The 16,750-nt window shown below is 48.0% G+C and overlaps 1 protein-coding gene across 5 annotated transcripts in view; it reads left to right on the forward strand.

The window, feature by feature from the left end:
* Nucleotides 1-16,750, forward strand: part of RREB1 (ras responsive element binding protein 1) — a 124,678-nt gene that overhangs the window by 64,984 nt on the left and 42,944 nt on the right. The window contains exon 1 of one of the 5 annotated variants that reach the window (XM_028478583.2): nt 11,370-11,438. The exons of the other annotated variants lie outside the window; for them this stretch is intronic. The gene's annotated coding sequence lies outside the window, so the exon portion shown is untranslated. Of the gene's footprint in view, nt 1-11,369; nt 11,439-16,750 lie in introns of those variants that run through there. 5 annotated transcript variants of the gene reach the window in all.

Here is a 16,750-nt window from a genome sequence, read left to right on the forward strand (position 1 = left end):
GTACGCGGGCCTCTCACTGCTGTGGCCTCTCCCGTTGCGGAGCACAGGCTCCGGACGCGCAGGCTCAGCGGCCACGGCTCACAGGCCCAGCCGCTCCGCGGCATGTGGGATCCTCCCGGACCGGGGCACGAACCCGCGTCCCCCGCATCGGCAGGCGGGCTCTCAACCACTGCGCCACCAGGGAAGCCCCAGATCCATTTTTAATATGTGTGACTTTATACATTTCAAGGCCTGTACTCAGGGACCGAGGGACCTTGCTGAGAGGGCTGTGAAAAATGTGGGAAGGCCCCTGCAGAGTGGGCAGGTTGGACGGAACACATACCTTAAAGTTAATAATTTCATCACCTAAAACTGATGTTTATATGTTACGATTTTATGAACTGTTGGCAACCTCTCGTTTTGTTTTGTTTCTTACCGAGCTCTCTCACTGGAGCTGGAATCGTGCGGGAGGAGGTGGGATGCTATGAGCTGGGGTGGGGTTTTGAGGGGTCAGGCTGGGAGTCAGGGGGAAGGGGGGGCATGTCTCAAAGTGCTGAGTGGGTTCCTTCTGTCTGTGACCAGCCAGGGTGGACTCACTGGGGAAGGAAAGCCCCACTCGGGCCCAGGGCCTTGTGCGGAGTGCTTGCGTGTGTTACCCCGTGGATGGGGCGTAGGTATCATCCTCCTCTTTTTAAAGACAGGAAACGGAGGCTTAGAGAAATTCACTTTTTCTGAGATCACACAGCCAGTGTCAGACTACCAGGAAGCTTTAGGCCATATCCACAGTCTGAAGGACGTTCTTTGGTTACATGGGACCTCTTGACACCGTGGTACCTGGAGAGTTCCCAGCCCAGCAGCTCTGAATCTTGATTTCATTCATCTTGATTCTTTAATAGTTGGCGTGGATTTGAGCATAGCACATTACTTGAGTGCCTCTACGTTTAGGATACTAGGTGTAGGCATGGGGGAGCATGGTGGTTCTCGCCTTCGGGAGTTTACATCGTGAAAGGATGCAGTGCAGTGTGGCGCCCGAGCCGTGCACCCTTGGGAAGGTGCGGTCCCAGCGGGAAGGGGCAGGCTGGGTTTGGAGGTGTAGTTTGGGGTTGAGAACTGCATACTGGAAGGTGCTGGCATTGCAGGGCTCCCTGGGGTGGAATGGGGGTGGGGCAGAATTGGAGCTGTCCTCCGTCCGTGAGAGGGAGTCCTAAGGTTTTGAGCAGAGGAGTGACAGGTGGCCTGATGAGGCTTTGGAAATGTTCTCGGGAGGGGCAGCGAGGCCACGGTTGTACCTTGCGGGGCTGCTAGGGTTCCTTCACTGCTGATTTCTGGCCTGAGGCAGAGGGCACATCTCCATCAGCTGGCATAGGGTGAACCAAGCAGCGCTCAGATCGCTGAATTGCGCAGAGCCCACTGAGCGATGTACACACACAGGAAGGGGACTTTCTTTCTTTACAGCCACAGACTGCTTTGGGTTCAGACCTCTACGTTCTGGCTTATCTCTTTTGGGGACTTGTCCACTGGGATCCTGGATCACGTTTATAATGTCGGCATATTGGTTTATACGTTAACCCTGGCTTACTGAAACCAGGGTGGAAAGGCTTTCCTGGCGCGTGTGTGTCCTGAGATGTGAGTGAGTACGTGCCCTGGTCCAGGTGTTACAGCCGAGGGTGGGGCCTGGGCCCCAACTGCCGAGGCTTCCCTCGCATGCAGTTTTCCAAGTCTTTGGCTTTCCGTCGTGGTAACTGCCACAGCCCAAAAGGTGCCCTCGCCCGCCCTAATTTGGGGCAAGGGGAGGTCTGGGGGACATACTCAGCACCTGTGCTAGAAGCAAAACGCCCTTCTGAGGCTCCTAACCACCCTCCCTCCCCCCGGTGTGCCCCCCGCTCCCAGCTCTTTTCTCTTGAGCTCTAGCCTGGCGACGCCATTGTGGCCACCTCCCCATTCATTGGTGTCACTGGCATTTTAAAGAAGCAAATATGTACCATCACACGCGGTCTTTGTAAATGCTTTCCGTGCATAATTTTCATAGCCCTCACAGCAAGCCCACCAAGCAAACAAGGTTCGGAAGATCCTCCTAATCATGCCTGGTACCCTTAAGGTACGGGAGGCACCGCGCCCTCCGCTTTTTGTACTTTGTCGCATTTCACCTTTGACCTTCCGAGGTCGTTGTTATCTCCATCTTACAGATGGGGAAGCTGAGGTTTAGGGAGTTTAAATAACTTGCCCGAGGCCACTCCAGTATAAGGACTTTGAGCCCAAGCTGGTGTATTTGTTGATTAAGTAAAACTTTTCTAGCTTGGGGCTGGCTTAGAGCTGATGGCTTCTGTCGGATTTGTTTTCTAATGCTTTTCCCATTTCTGAAGATGGGAGGGAGGAGCTAATGTTTATCAAGCCCCCACTCTGATCTAGGCATTATGATCTGTTTTCCTCATACCGGAGTGTAAGCTCCATGAGGGCTTTTTGCTCCTTTCCCCCTCTGTTCACACAGGATCCCAGGCACCTAGCCCAGTGCCTGGACCAGCCCGGGCGCTCAGTCAGTATTGAATAAAGGAATGACTGCAGTGAGCGGGGTCATTTTGCCCCCTCCTAGTGAAGGCAACTCCAACAGAGCAGTTGGGTGACTTGGCACACAGGCACAAATACCTCACGCCTCAGATCTCTTGTTTTTGCAGCAGACCTTTTTTTTAAATTTTATTAATTTTTATTTTATTTTATTTTTGGCTGCGTTGGGTCTTTGTTGCTGCGCGCGGGCTTTCTCTAGTTGCGGCGAGCGGGGGTTACTCTTCGTTGCGGTGCGTGGGCTTCTCACTGCGGTGGCTTCTCTTGTTGCGGAGCACAGGCTGTAGGGTGCGCGGGCTTCAGTAGTTGCGGCACGCGGGCTCAGTAGTTGTGGCTCGCGGGCTCTAGAGCTCAGGTTCAGTAGTTGTGGCGCACGGGTTTAGTTGCTCCGCGGCCCCTGGGATCTTCCCGGACCAGGGCTCGAACCCGTGTCCCCTGCATTGGCAGGCGGATTCTTATCCACTGCGCCACCAGGGAAGCCCTCAGCAGACCTTTTTCACACATGTAAAATTTCAGGAGTAATCAGATCTATGTCATGGGATTGGAGGACATGATCTAAAACACTATAAATACTTACCAGTGTCTGGCACCGCGCCAGCATTCAATGAGTGGCATTGCCTTGGTGGTTTCAAGCCTCTTGTCTCTGTTTGCCTTCCTTTGGGGCAGGGTTGCCATACCGATTAGCCCCGCCGAAAATGTGCTGGCCACCGAAACTTTTTAAAAGTGTTTTTTTTATTCATCCAACATTGCTCTCTTGGCTGTGCTTTGAAGCATTTGAAGTTGGCAAAGTTGGTGAAATCAGTTTAAAGCTACCCTGGGCAAGTGGTGTCACGACTAGCAAGATTTTTTTTTTTTAATTTATTTTATTTATTTATTTTTGGCTCTGTTGGGTCTTCGTTGCTGCGTGCAGGCTTTCTGTAGTCGTGGCGAGCGGGGGCTACTCTTCGCTGCGGTGCACAGGCTTCTCATTGTGGTGGCTTCTCTTGTTGCGGAGCACGGGCTCTAGGTGCACAGGCTTCAGTAGTTGTGGCACATGGGCTCAGTAGTTGTGGCGCGCGGGCTCTAGAGCGCAGGCTCAGTAGTTGTGGAGCACGGGCTTAGTGGCTCCGCGGCGTGTGGGATCTTCCCGGACCGGGGCTCGAACCCGTGTCCCCTGAATTGGCAGGCGGATTCTTAACCACTGCGCCACCAGGGAAGCCCGACTAGCGAGATTTTTGATGAAGCTGTATGTGCATCTTCTTGGTTTCCAGTGAGAACATTGTACTGGAAGGGGCCTCAGAGTCCTCGTCCAGATTGTCTTCTTCCACCCCTTAGTTTACAGGTGGGGAACATGAGGCCTGGAGAGATGCAGGGGCAGGGCTGCAGGCACCTCCGTCTTACGTGGTCAGTTCTCTTCAGTGTCAGCGACCCTGCCAAGCCCAGATGCCTGGAGTTTTGTATTGGGTGGGGTGGGGGGGTTTCTGAACGTTTGTATGGTGGAGCCACCATTATTCTTTTGCCAAGGATGTTAGTAAGCGGATTATGTCAACAACCCTAAGTGTTAAGAAAGGTTTTTCCCATTAGATTTTTTTTTTTTTTTTGCACATTTAACTCATATTCACCGTAGAAAAATTCTAAAGGAAGAGAAAGCTAGTAAAGCACAAAAGAAAGTAAACTTAGTTACTTTCATGAGTCATAAATCACCTTGTATATCTGCTTCCTCTGGATACATACGCTTATTACAAAAACTGAGATTTTTTTACATTTGTAGACAATAAAAAGCCCATTTTTGTACGTGCCTTTAAATTATACCATATCTATTAAAAATTTAATGGGATAAGTATTTTCTGTTGTATTCAAATGTTCTTTGCCATGAACATCACTTTATTTTGATGTGGCATAATTTGAGGCTGGGGGGGCGGTCAGAGGTTAATGTTTTAATTATTTTGCGTTCCCTGGGCACTTAATGGTCCTATGTTAAATGAAGCCAATCTAAGGTTAAAATTTTTACTGTAAATTATGAATAGGTAATCGGAGATGGATTCATTCTAAAGAGGAAACTGCTGAACTGACAAAACGTATTTATTTTTTGTTTAGCCTGTGCTCTGCCATCCTATTGCTCCAAACAAACAAGTATCACTGGTGAAAAGCAAATTGAGCGGTTCAAAGAGTCCTTCTAAAAGGTCAAGTTCTCTTGAGAGCGAGGTGTTTTCCATCTTGTATAGGACACCGGGGTGAATGTTAACGGCTGATGGGATACGTTACGTACCTGTAGTTTTATTTTTAATGGGATGTTTTGCTTCAATCAGTGTCATGTAATTTGGACATTTTAGTGCAGTTATTCCCAGTCTTTTCTAATATAAGGACCTCTTTTAATGTAAAAAAATGTTTCTGGGGCAAACATAATTTTAGGTGTATTTTTAGACTCTGTTGGGAAGCTCTAACAAAAAGTTCTTAAAAATAACACTTTTAGTGGAATTTTTCTGTATTAATTACAACAGCATCTTCATACACTTGCCCAATAAGAGTACATATATGTGTATGATTTTACGAGACTTGTCGATGCTTGATGGACCTATGAATAAGCGGAGCCTGTGAAATAGCCCCTAGGAGGCTGCCGCCCTCAGGAAGATAGAGCCCGCCCGTGCATCACTACTCTAAGGTCTAATGTGAGGAAGACAACAGTCAGACCCCTTCTGAAGGGCAGGTGGGGTTCTCTAACTCCAGGGACAGCCGTGTAGGCGGAGGGTCCGAGGGCCATTAAATGACAAGTTAGGAAGGTGCAGTTTGTTCCCCGCTGCTCACTGCCGACGTTTCCGGAGGGGCCCACCCCACCTCACTTTCCTCATCGTTTCAGAGGAAGGAATGCTGTTGGAGAAGCGAATTGAGTCCGGAACATTTCAACACACCTGATGAACTATCTCCCTTGGGCCTTTTCAAGAATTGCATATGATCTCCTACAGAGAGGGCTGGATGTGTCAGCTAGGAGACTAAGGTCCCAAACCCAAGCCCAACCCTGATTATGGTTAATAGAAAGAGGTTACACCTTGTGCCTCGGGTTTTTCCATCTGTGAAATGGGAAGTATCTCTTTTACCATATTCTTCGGAGGTGACATAATGATACCCCCAGGCTGCATTTTCTTTCTTTTTAATCAGTGAAAGCAAACAGAAAAATCTTTGTGAGGCTAGCAGCTATTGTCTTTTTATATAAAGGAAAAGTACCATAAAACTAGAGAAATTCTAAGCATCCTAAAAGCTTCTTTATGGCAAGGCAGCAGCCAAAAGACCTGCCAGTGGAGTGTGACCTTACTCAAAAACCTTATCTTCATTCTCCTATAGTCCTGGTCTTTTCTCTTAGTAATTGTTATTCAACAGTGAGGCCTCATACAACACTAGTCTTGGGCTGTGAGAAAAAAGTTCTTGCACTGCTTAGTCCCCCAAGATACGGGTGGCAGAAGAAGCCGCCTCATTTCTGATGTCTCTGTATTATCTGATGAAAGAGAGTCATCCCAATGTTCCCCTTTTTAAGGAGTCGGGGCTGGGAGCAGGTATTCTGCTTAAGTTTTATGTGGTGTCTGCGTATTTTCAAAAAATGCTGAATGTTACCTTTATGTCGAGCTCCTATAGCCTTTCCAGGTTGCTTTAGAAAATCTGCAACAGTTTCTTAGCAAAGCAGGGCGCACAGTAAGGCCATATCAGCTGGGCCTGATGTGGAAGAATTACTTCCATGAAGTGGACCTGGTGAGAGTGGGATTACAGTCAGCTGACCTCAGTTCCAGGGCTGTGGCCATCCGTACGGTGGGACCAGCACTCAGCCACGATGAGGCTCCCAAGTATCCATGGAGGGCGATGGTCACTTTTGATGGACGATGACCTCACAAAGGTTTCCAGGGGCAAAAACCCTCCAAACATCATTTCAGGAATTCCAAAGCAGTTTCACAATTCTGATTCTAAGAGAGGTTTGATTTGAAAGGGGAGTCTGTCAGCGCCTTCTCTTGCCTTTGTTTTATGGACGTTAGTAATTATCTGTTTGGAAAAAAAGATAGAAGTGGGTTATAAATTCTTCCTTAAGGATTTTAGTTCAGTTTATCTTGAAGAATTTTTTAATCAGCTGGGGTTGTCCCCCTTCAGTGGCTGGTCCCAGTGACTAGGCAACATGGAGATAATAGTAAATAACCAAGCTTTTTGTAAGGGATGTTATTTGAGGAGGGGGTTATGAGTACATGCTAAACTTGGGAATACGTAAGTAAAGTTTTCTCTGAACTTACCTTCCTTTTTGAACAGGAGAAAAGATGATTTTTAGGCACAATGGTGCACAAAGTAATTACTAACACTCTCTAAAGATATTTAAATCTATAAAGCATAAATATCTTAGTTCAAAATGGATTGAGTTCTGAACCTTGATGCTTTCAAGAGTGCTTTATTATCAGGTGGCTTGTAAAAAGCACATTGTTAATCAGATCTGTTGTGTTGCCCACAGAATTTCATTAAAAGGTGTTCATCACTTCCCATACTCTTTAGGAGAGGGGACAGTGAAACAGAAACTTAATAGAAATACCGAGGAGGGGAGAAGATAAAGCCACCCCGGCACCTGGGCCTCCTCCTTTTTCTTCCTAACTCTGCCTCTTTGAGATGTTCTTTGAGAACGTGGAGGAAGCTGCGTGTGGCTGGGGTCATCACCCTGGGTCTCCCTGCGCCTCTGGATCTGGGGACAGGCGTGGCTTGGCACTGAGAGTCCTTCCCCAAAGCTCAGTGCTGACTCTTCCTGTCCCTGGCTTTCCAGAGAAGGCCTGGGAGGCGGCCGGAACACGGGGGTGCTGAGAGACTGCCTCCCCTGTCCCCTGGGCCCCGGGGGAAGGAGCCGCCTTCTGGAATGGGGTGCGGGGAGGGGGAATCTAGAGCAGACGGTGGACAGGTGGACGGCAGTCACTGCCATTGTTTTCGGTACAGACCAGGCTATGGTTCGGAAGTTGTTGTCTGGCTGTTGGCTTTTCCTCTTCAGAGGCTGGCATTCATGCGATACATTTATGGATTGCTAACATGAGTATGACACGCATGCACATTTTTGGAGTATGGAACAGGCAGTAAAACAAAGGCAGCTAAAGCTAAGCAGCCAAATGCTAAGTTAGTTGTTTTCCTGATAAATTGAAACTAGCCTGAACTGGCCAAAGTGTAGGACTCGTGTACCCAAGCTACTCTAGGTAGTACTTTTTGTTTGGTCTACTAAAAAAAACAACGATTTGGAAAGGTGCAGTATCAGAGAAGGGAGTGCAAGGCTCCACTTCTGCCCTCTGTGGTCCTGGAAGGAAAGGATGAGAGAAGACTCCTCCTCTTCCTCTCCCTGCCCTGGAGCCGCAGCTCCAGTTTTCAGAGGATGGCCTGGTGCTACGCCCAGAGGTGGTATTTTAAAGTATTTCTCCGTCGTTTTTTTAGGATTATCAGTCATCCGCGCTCTCGCAGGGTTCCTTTTCATTTTCAAGGGCATCCAGTCTAATCGTTCAGCGCCCTTTCAGAAGTCTCCCTCCCTCCCTCAGGCCCAGTCAGGAAGATTAATAATGTTAACTGATTTACTATCGCTGCAAAAAAAGCATTATTAGTTAATTAGACTTTTACACCTCAGTCAGATAGCAGTGTGCGCTTTACCTCAAGGATGTTAAAGACCTAAATCTGAGAAAAAAGAAAAGAAAGAAAAAGGACAGGCACTTTTCCAGTTTAAGCTGCATGTTGGTCCATGTTAATTAGGCATTTGTCCCTCAGTCTGGAGGTGACAGAAAATGCCAGTTACTGTGGTATTTAACTGACATCAAACTCCTGTCCAAATAATTCAGTTGGGCCCAGCCTTCTCTTTTAATTGGTGGGAAGGAAAACTTCGGCACACACCCAGAATAAGGAGGAAATTGTTAATTACATTTAACATTTAAAAATTTCCTTCTGAAGGATCTGAAGAACACTTGTGTGTGTTCTTTTAAATTAACTAGCCAGTTGAGCTTTTTTAAAACGGTAACAACAGAATCTCCTCTCACACTTGAGCTACCTCAAATGATTAGCCCTTGTAAGTCTTTAATAAATGACAGTTTAGTAATTGTTGTTATCCAAGGTCAAAAAGTGGTGTGTTATTATCTAGAGCCCTTATAGAGTCATGTATGGTTGGCACTGTTTAAAAAATTGATCATTAATTTTCTAGCTTAAAGACAGATTTCTTTATCAGTACTAGAAATTCATGAGGGTTTAGGTGCCAAGCAATATACATGTTTTAGGAACCAATATTTAGTGGCACATTTTTAAACATGGCATGATGGTTTTATAGGAGTAATTAGATAAAACATGCTTTTTTTTTTTTTTTTTTTAAGATCTTAAGCAACTTCTTCCTAGTTGCCAGAGAAGGTAATTCTCAGTGACAAGAGTGTAATTTACCTTATTCATGAGGTATGTAAAAACAATTCCAAAAATAATGAAAAGATTTTCTTCTGACTATGGGTAGCCTTATTGGACCTTTCAACCTCCCTGGCTTTGACTGTGGTTTCTAGCCAAAGGCTCACACGTTTGAGAGGTTCAAACGCTTCATTTTCAGTACTGAACTACTTTCTCGTGCACTGAACGAATGCAATATGTTAACACTCCTGTATGGCCCAGAATTGCTAGGCTGCCCCTTGGCCTGCCTGCCTGGTACTGGCTGAAAAGGTACCATTGTTTGTTCTGCAAACACTGGGTGATGTTTGTTTCCAAGGTGACTGGTTCTATTGCTGCCCTTTAAGCAAGGGGGGATGGGGAGAGAGAAAGTTGGCTTTAAACACCTGAGAGCATCCTGTTCAGGCTACAGTCTGTGTGTGTGTATGTGTGTAAGCTGAAATATTATTTTAACTGAGGTAATGGGAGAAAAAGGGATAGTGTGGAAATGGGAGGAAAAGATAGATTATCAGTAAGTTAAAAATATCAGTAAGTTCCGACACAACGATATACTTAGAGTGAAGGTAATGGTATAAGAAATGTTAGACTTAAAGATCTGATCAGACTGAAATTAGCTGTTTTTCCATTTGAAAAAGTAAAAAGTCAAGGGAAGAAAAAATATTTTAGATGATATCCATTGAAATGTTAAATTTATTTTTGCATGAACTACAGTTCTTTAGCTGTAACTTGTAAGCAGCTATTCAAATGAATAAAGTTTGAGAGTAGTATCATTAAAACTGGTTACTGATCAAGTATCTGGGCCTTCCAAAAAAAGTCAGAGAACAAGAGATATAAACAGATTGGTTTCAGTCTTAAGGTCTATAAAGAAAAATTAAGAAAAATCTTAAATGATTGAACTATATTTGTGTTGAAAATTTTCCAGAAAGATAACAACAAAGATAAAAAGCCTCTTTGGGGGATGTATAATTGATGTATTCATCAGTGAGAGATTTTTAAATTCAAATTAGAAAGAAAAAAAAATATTCCTCTTTTCCTGGTCCTCCACCCTCTCTTTTTTAATTAAAAAAATTTTTTTTTTTTATTGTCCATGGATGCTGTTAACAGAACTTTGCCTTTTCACTCCTATCAGGTTTAGTACAGTTCATGCCCAGGTTTCAGTAAACATTAACTACTTTTATCAGGGCTTGCAGTGTGCTGAATGGCTAGCAAAGAGAGTGTACTGCAAGAGACAGATGAAAATGAGAGAGTCCAAGGTCACATGGATGTTGAATTTTTTTTTAATTATTGAGAATTTAGGGTCAAGTTTCATACTTTCAATATCCTCTCTTTGGTTTTGTGGGCCTAAGACAAGGCCACTTGGTCTGGCCTTTCTCTGTCCTGGGGTTAAAAGAGATTTCTTCAGAGGCTCCCTCTGAATGGCAAGACAAATGATTTTAAAACACTATTTATTCTTTCCTTTCCTTAAGAGAAATTTTTTTCAGGACTGCCTTCTAGACTGAAAGGTTCTCAAGGTCCCAGCAAAGAAGTACTATAACATATATCGTGATAATTCTGACGATCTGATATTACAGGGATTTCTTTTTTTTTCCTTTCTCAGAGATTGTTTGGGATTGCCCTCTGAGCACTAATTTCATTTCCGGACTTAGCACAGTGAAGTCTGCTAGATGAAATATCGCCAAATATAGAGTAAACGTGCTCGTCTCGGAAATCATGTCATATTCTAAAACTTTCGCCTGTGTCTTCTTTCCGAAAATAGGAATGTGACTTGTGCTTCTTTTCAGTGAAAAGGATCTGCACGTTTTAAAAACTACAGAGACAGTAAGAACTACCCTCTTCCTGCCCTTCAATGCAGGCTGCCCCCTCGACATCCGTGGCCGACACGGAGGGTGGGGCTGCGGAGCGCGCCCGAGGGTCGTGCCTCCTTCCCGGAGGGAAGCACCGACCGAATCGAGGCTGTGTGGATGGATTTCGGTTCTGGGCTCCCGGCGGCCGGGCCGGGGAGGGGCCTGGGAGGACGCGGCGGAAGGCGGCCGGGCCGCCGGGCAGCCGGCCCTCCTCGGGCCGCGGAGCCTTCGTGCACTGGGACCGTCTAAGCTGAAGTGCGTTCGCACAGCAGAGCGCGCGGCGGCCGTCGTCCCGGGACTCGCCCGTGCCCGTCCCCCCGCGGCGGCCAGTGGGAAGCGGGCGGTCGACGGCCGGACGGCGGGGTCGCGGGCCGCTGGTCCAGCCCGGGCCTCCGCGCCGTCCGCCCACCTCGGCGCCCGCGCGGGGCCGCCCCGTGAGCGGGCGGCGGGGCCGTCAGTCAGGGCGGCGGGCGCCGATTGGCCGGCGGGGGCGGGGCGGGGGCGGGGCTCGGCCGCCTTCCCGTGGGCCGCGCCGGCGTCGCTTCCACGAAGACCTTGACGCGCTCTCCTGAGGCCGCGGCGGCCAGGTGGCAACCTCGTGGGCGGTCGGAGGCCTTCGAAGAGCTCGTCTAGTAGTTGAGTTCGTTTTTAGAAGTGGGTTCCTCTCAGGTAGAGATTTGAAGACGTGCGCCCCGAGTGAAGTGCTCCCTCTTTTTTTTCCCCCTGGTGTTCGCTTGAGGCCATTTAGCCTGTGACCACTTAAGTTTCCCAGAGTTTTGCGTGCCCACTCGCGGCTTGTAGTTGTTGCCCAGAAGGAGTCCACGTTAAAAGGTTTGGCTTACCTGATGGCCGTTTAATGAGAACAGCATGTGGCTGAAAAAGTGTCCGCAGAGCCTTTTGGAGGAGGAGGCCGAGGAGGAGGAGGAGGAGGCGGCGGCCGGGGATGAAGAGGAGGACGAGGAGGGGGTGCAGCCCGGCTGGGAGAAGGCATGAGTGGAGGAGGAAGGACAGGGGCAGCTTCTGAGTGACGGGACGCCCGGGGCAGCGCGGCACCTGGTCCTTTCTGTCCTCTTCCCGCAGTGTTGGGCGGCTGTTACCTCTTTCCCACGTGACCCGCGTTCTGCGGATGGAGGCCGAGGGGCACCACGGAACCAAACAAGCCACCGTGGCCTCAGGTTTTAAATCCGTCCCCCCTCCCAGCAGTGGCGGCGGCGGCAGACCGCGGGCCTCTGTCCTCGGGCCCCTCCGTGGTCCACGCGGTCGTAGCGCCGGCTTCACGTTCTGCGCTTCAGGCGCCCCCGACCCGGTGGGGGGACGGCAGGGCCTGTGGGAGCGCTGGGCCTTGCTCCTGGGGCCTGAAGGCCGCCTGCCACCAGGGCCGTGCCCTGTGTCCCCGCAGGCCTGCCCGGAGCTGGCACCGGGGCGTGCGGGTTGTCCCTGCCTGCACCCCTGTGCCATCATGAAGCTGGTTCACCCACCCGGGGCCCTCGTCCGTCCCCATGAGCAGCTCAGTACCTAGAGCACTTCCGGTGGGCCCTGCGCCCTGTGACTTGTCTCGTTTTTGGTGTGCCTTCTTGGGTGATCACTCTTCGCTGGGCTGCAGCATCCAGTGATTCTTAAGACCAGTTCAGTAGGTCTGTTGTGAGGCTGGGCCTTGTCCTTTCGAAAAAGCTTCCAGGGTGATTTTAATGAACACCCCTAATAATCAGCTTTCAAAATTGTGTTTATAAACAGGTTACTTGTACATTTATGTCTGATGAGACAAATGAATACATTTGAGCCACTGGCATTTTTTTTTTCTTTTTTAATAGAGTTAGGAAATGACACAAACCTTGAAATTCTCCTATCCGATGCTTGTCTGTTGCAACCCTGAGTTTCCTGTTAAGCGAGATAGTGTGGTACCAGTGCTAGACCCCTGATAGGCCGTCTGCACTGGCAGGTGTAAATGCCACTAATTAATTTTTTAAGAAATTGGCGCTTTGACAGAATTATCAGGGATGCCGAATAACTGGGACCAGATGTTTCTTTTGTTAAGGCCGCGGAGAGGTAAGGTCACACACAGGTAATAAAGCTACTGACGTTTAATCCCTTGGTCGGAGGCTGTGGATTTAGGGATGCTGAATAGTTTCTTTAGAAAGGGCGGGAGAAGATGTCCGTTCCGTTCTGGTTTCTGCCGGGCCTCCGCCACCCCCCACTGCTCTTGCCGTGTTATCTTCTGTAGAGGTGTTTACTCAGTTATCATCGGGCCCAGCTCTTGTTAGAAGAGGGTAAATGGTACTTGGGCCTCTTTATCTAGACCCTCTTGCTCACCATTTTGCCACAGCTGAAGGGACAGCCTGTGCCTCTAACTGAATCCATCTTTTTTTGCACTCCTTGACTGAAACAACAGGAGAGTCAGCCGCTCATCATTTCGAGTGCAGAGTTTACAGCCTCTGAACAGCTTCTGCTCTCGCAGCTTATGAATGCACCATTTGTCGTCCCGTGCACAACTGTTAGATGCAACTGGCCTTGCAGCCCACTCTGCCTGTGACCCGAGTGCATCACTGCGGCCTTTTTTTCCCTTTTCCTTTTTTTTTTCTTCTTCTTTGCTTCTGCATAGACCAGATTTTTGCTTTAAATACTACCATTTTGTCCACACTAGTTTCTTTGACCCAGCTTACATTTTTCAAATATAAGTTTCAGAAATAAGCCTTAATTTGCTCCAACTGTTAGTATAAAGGTTCTGAATAAGTGCAAGTATTTTACTTTATTAAAGGAGGAGATTAGTTTTGTGGCTTGGTTTTTGCATATGTGCTTTCTCTCTCTCTCTCTTTTTTTTTTTTTTTTTTTACAATATCGTAGAACCATGTGCCTTTGAAATTTTATTTTAAACTGGGTCGAAGTTAGAAAGTTGGTTTTTTTCCTAGATCATTACATCTCCTAAGCTTTACACAAAATCTCTTTGTCATCCAGTATCTTCTTCAGTTTAGATTTTAAGGGAAGCCGTTAAAAGTACAATGTGGTTTTCTAGAATATTTGAATATTATCATTAGAAATGACTGTTTATCATTGTTTCTTCAAACGGGGGGTTCCATCCCCAAATGATACCAGTAGTGTTCAGAATTTCACTTCTGTTTTGTTTCTCTCATTCTTTGGCCTTGTAATTATTTATGTGTTATGTATGCATGCATTGGCATTATTCCTCCTTTACGTTTTATTTAATTGCATTTTAGGTGAAAGAATGTATTAACATATTTTTCTACTGTGCTTTACATATTCAACAACTGGACCAAATTGTTAGTCCTAATTGCTTTTAGACCTTGCTCTGGCTAAGGAGACACAGTTCTGTTAAAACAGCAGTAAACATCCTACAGCAACCGACTCTACAAACCCTGGCATCCTGGAACTTCCAAAAATGAGACAGCCATTTGCTGAAAATGAAGAAGCTCCCTGTAGTTGAATTTTAAAGTAGATATTTAGGTTTCAAGGATTGTATTCACTCATCTTTCAAAGAAGGTATGGAGGCCCCGGGTTGCACTTGCATTTTGAGACATACAGGTATGTTTAAGGAAGAAAGTGTAATCGTTTGTGAGAGTAATGCTTTCCTTTTCATCTCACCATTCAGAGGGGGAAAATCTGTCTTTTCGTGAGGATTGTCTCCCACTACCTGAAGAGTCCTTAAGGTCGACGTAAAGACTAAGCAGCTGCAAACAAGTTAGGGGGCAAGTGAGCCCCGGTTTCAGGGTTTTCAAGAGCAGTTTTCTACCTTGGAGTCTGCTGTTAACTTGTAGAGCATGTTTTCCTTACTCGGTCCAGCATTTTCATGCTTGGTTTTGATCTCCCCCTTTAAGCTGGGTAAACTCTCTTTGGACTTTTTCTCCTTTTAACCGTGGTTTCTTGACTGCCCTTCTCATGTGATTAATATGTGTGTTGCTTAAAATGGCAACTGAAACATCACCAGGTATTTTCACCAGGTAGAAACTGCTTTTCCTGTGTCAAAACAACCAGTGTGGCTTAGTTGATGCTTCTGTTGCTAAGCAGGTAAATTTCTGGTCTGCAGGCTGTCTGTTAACCCCGTAAATGCCTAATATCAAGCAAAAAACAGCAAGAAGAAAAACCACCTTTTGCTTCCTTCTCCCGTAGTGCTTTGTTCCGGAGGGTAAAAACTCGGCCTCCCTCACCCTCACCTCCACTTAGCTGTGTTCGGGACCCAACCTCGATTTCCATATTTCTGAGGGGAGGAGGAGAGTTAGGAGATGGAGAGGGCTGGGAAGTTGGTGGAGTAGACGCCCTGGGAGCTGGCAGTGAAGGTCTCCTGCTGCAGGATACAAATTATGGGTTTGAGTCCAGTCAGGAATGGGTTTAGCCTTTTTCTTTGGGACTTTTCTCTGCAAGTCTGCCTTCAGTTGCAGCCTGGCTGTGGGGGAAAGAAGAAGAAAGAAAGGGCTGCTGTGCGCATCCATTTGACAGAAAGGAGTTAACAGAGCGCACCGCAGAACAGGTTGGGCAAGACTGTTAAAGCAGTGATGAAGCCTCCCCCTTCTCCTCCTCTCCTCCTCTCCCTCTCTCTCTCTCTGGCCCTCTCCTCTGTCCCTCTCCCTCTCTCTGGCCCTCTCCTCTGTCTCTGTCCCTCTCCCTGTCTCTCTGGCCCTCTCCTCTGTCTCTGGCCCTCTCCCTGTCTCTCTGGCCCTCTCCCTGTCTCCTGGCCCTCTCCCTGTCTCTCTGGCCCTCTCCTCTGTCTCTGGCCCTCTCCCTGTCTCTCTGGCCCTCTCCCTGTCTCTCTGGCCCTCTCCTCTGGCCCTCCCGCTCTCTCCCTCTGACCTCCTCTATTCCCCTGCTCCTCTCCCAGGACTTTCAAACATCTTCACATTATCCCCTGCTCCCCCGCCCCCTCCCCACTTCAGTGTCTGGCTCTCCCTCTCTCTGGCAGGACATTTGATGTGATGAAAATACTTTGTGGCAATGAGGAGCCTGTGCAAGAGGCCTCAGCCTTGCCAGCTGTTTCTGGAGAAATCCATGTCTGTGCCCTTAGTCATGTAACATAGGCCCCATTCAACAGAGACATTCTTGAGTGTGCATTTATGCCTCTGTGGGACTGCAGGGTGGATGGCCTGCATGGGGGGGCTGGGGGGGAGGTGGGCGGTGGGGGGAGGAGGAGGCGAGGTCGGGATGGGGATGTGGAGGGCAGCAGGGGGGGTGGTCCCTGCGCTCTGAGTGCCCCTAAGTCAGGAGATGTTGCTTTGTAAAGCATCTGCAGTTTGCTCCGACTTAGGGATGTCTTGTGGCCGTCAACTCGGAGAAACTGAGCTCTGTAAAAGCCAGCTCTGGTCTGACGTAAGTTCTGCGTGGTGTTGGTGTCTACTCCCTCCGTAAACATACCATATATAGTCATGCTGGAGCTCTCACTGTAACACACTGCAGGGGAGCCTCTCCTGATGCACAGAGCCCCGTGCTTAGAAGCAGACTCAGGCTATTTCTGGTGTGTCGCTGCTTTCTTTTTTCTTTTTTGGAGGGAGGAGGCAGGAGGCCTTTTTTCTTTCCATCTTTACACTGTGTGAAGCATGTTTCTGATCCTAGTGTGTCTGGCACTGTGAAAACTCAAGAAACTGTATCCTCACGTGAGGAGAGACTGAATTCTCTTTGTGCATCTGTTTTAGAATAGAACCCTTGTTTTTCTTAGCATCTCTCACACCACACGCGTTTCGCATTTTATGGTCCCTGGGGTTCTCAACTGCTTGTTTTGGAGCATCTTTTAACCCTGCGAGGGTGAGCTCTCCCCTGTAGCCTGTATTGTCGGTGGCCGGTGGAGAAGTTGCTTCCGCATTTCCTCCGCCGCATCCTCCCCGAGCTGCCCTCGTGCGTTTCCAACACCTCACCTTCGCCTTCGCCAGGGCAGGGCGTCAGCTCAGAGTCCGCAGAGCTGAGCACAGCCTCTTTCCCCTTGGCAGGGCTGGGTCTGTGGGGCGGAGGGGAGACTGTACTGAGAAAGAAATGCAGTTGTT

The sequence above is a fragment of the Physeter macrocephalus genome, chromosome 18 (assembly GCF_002837175.3).
Source record: "Physeter macrocephalus isolate SW-GA chromosome 18, ASM283717v5, whole genome shotgun sequence".
Taxonomy (NCBI): Eukaryota; Metazoa; Chordata; class Mammalia; order Artiodactyla; family Physeteridae; genus Physeter; species Physeter macrocephalus.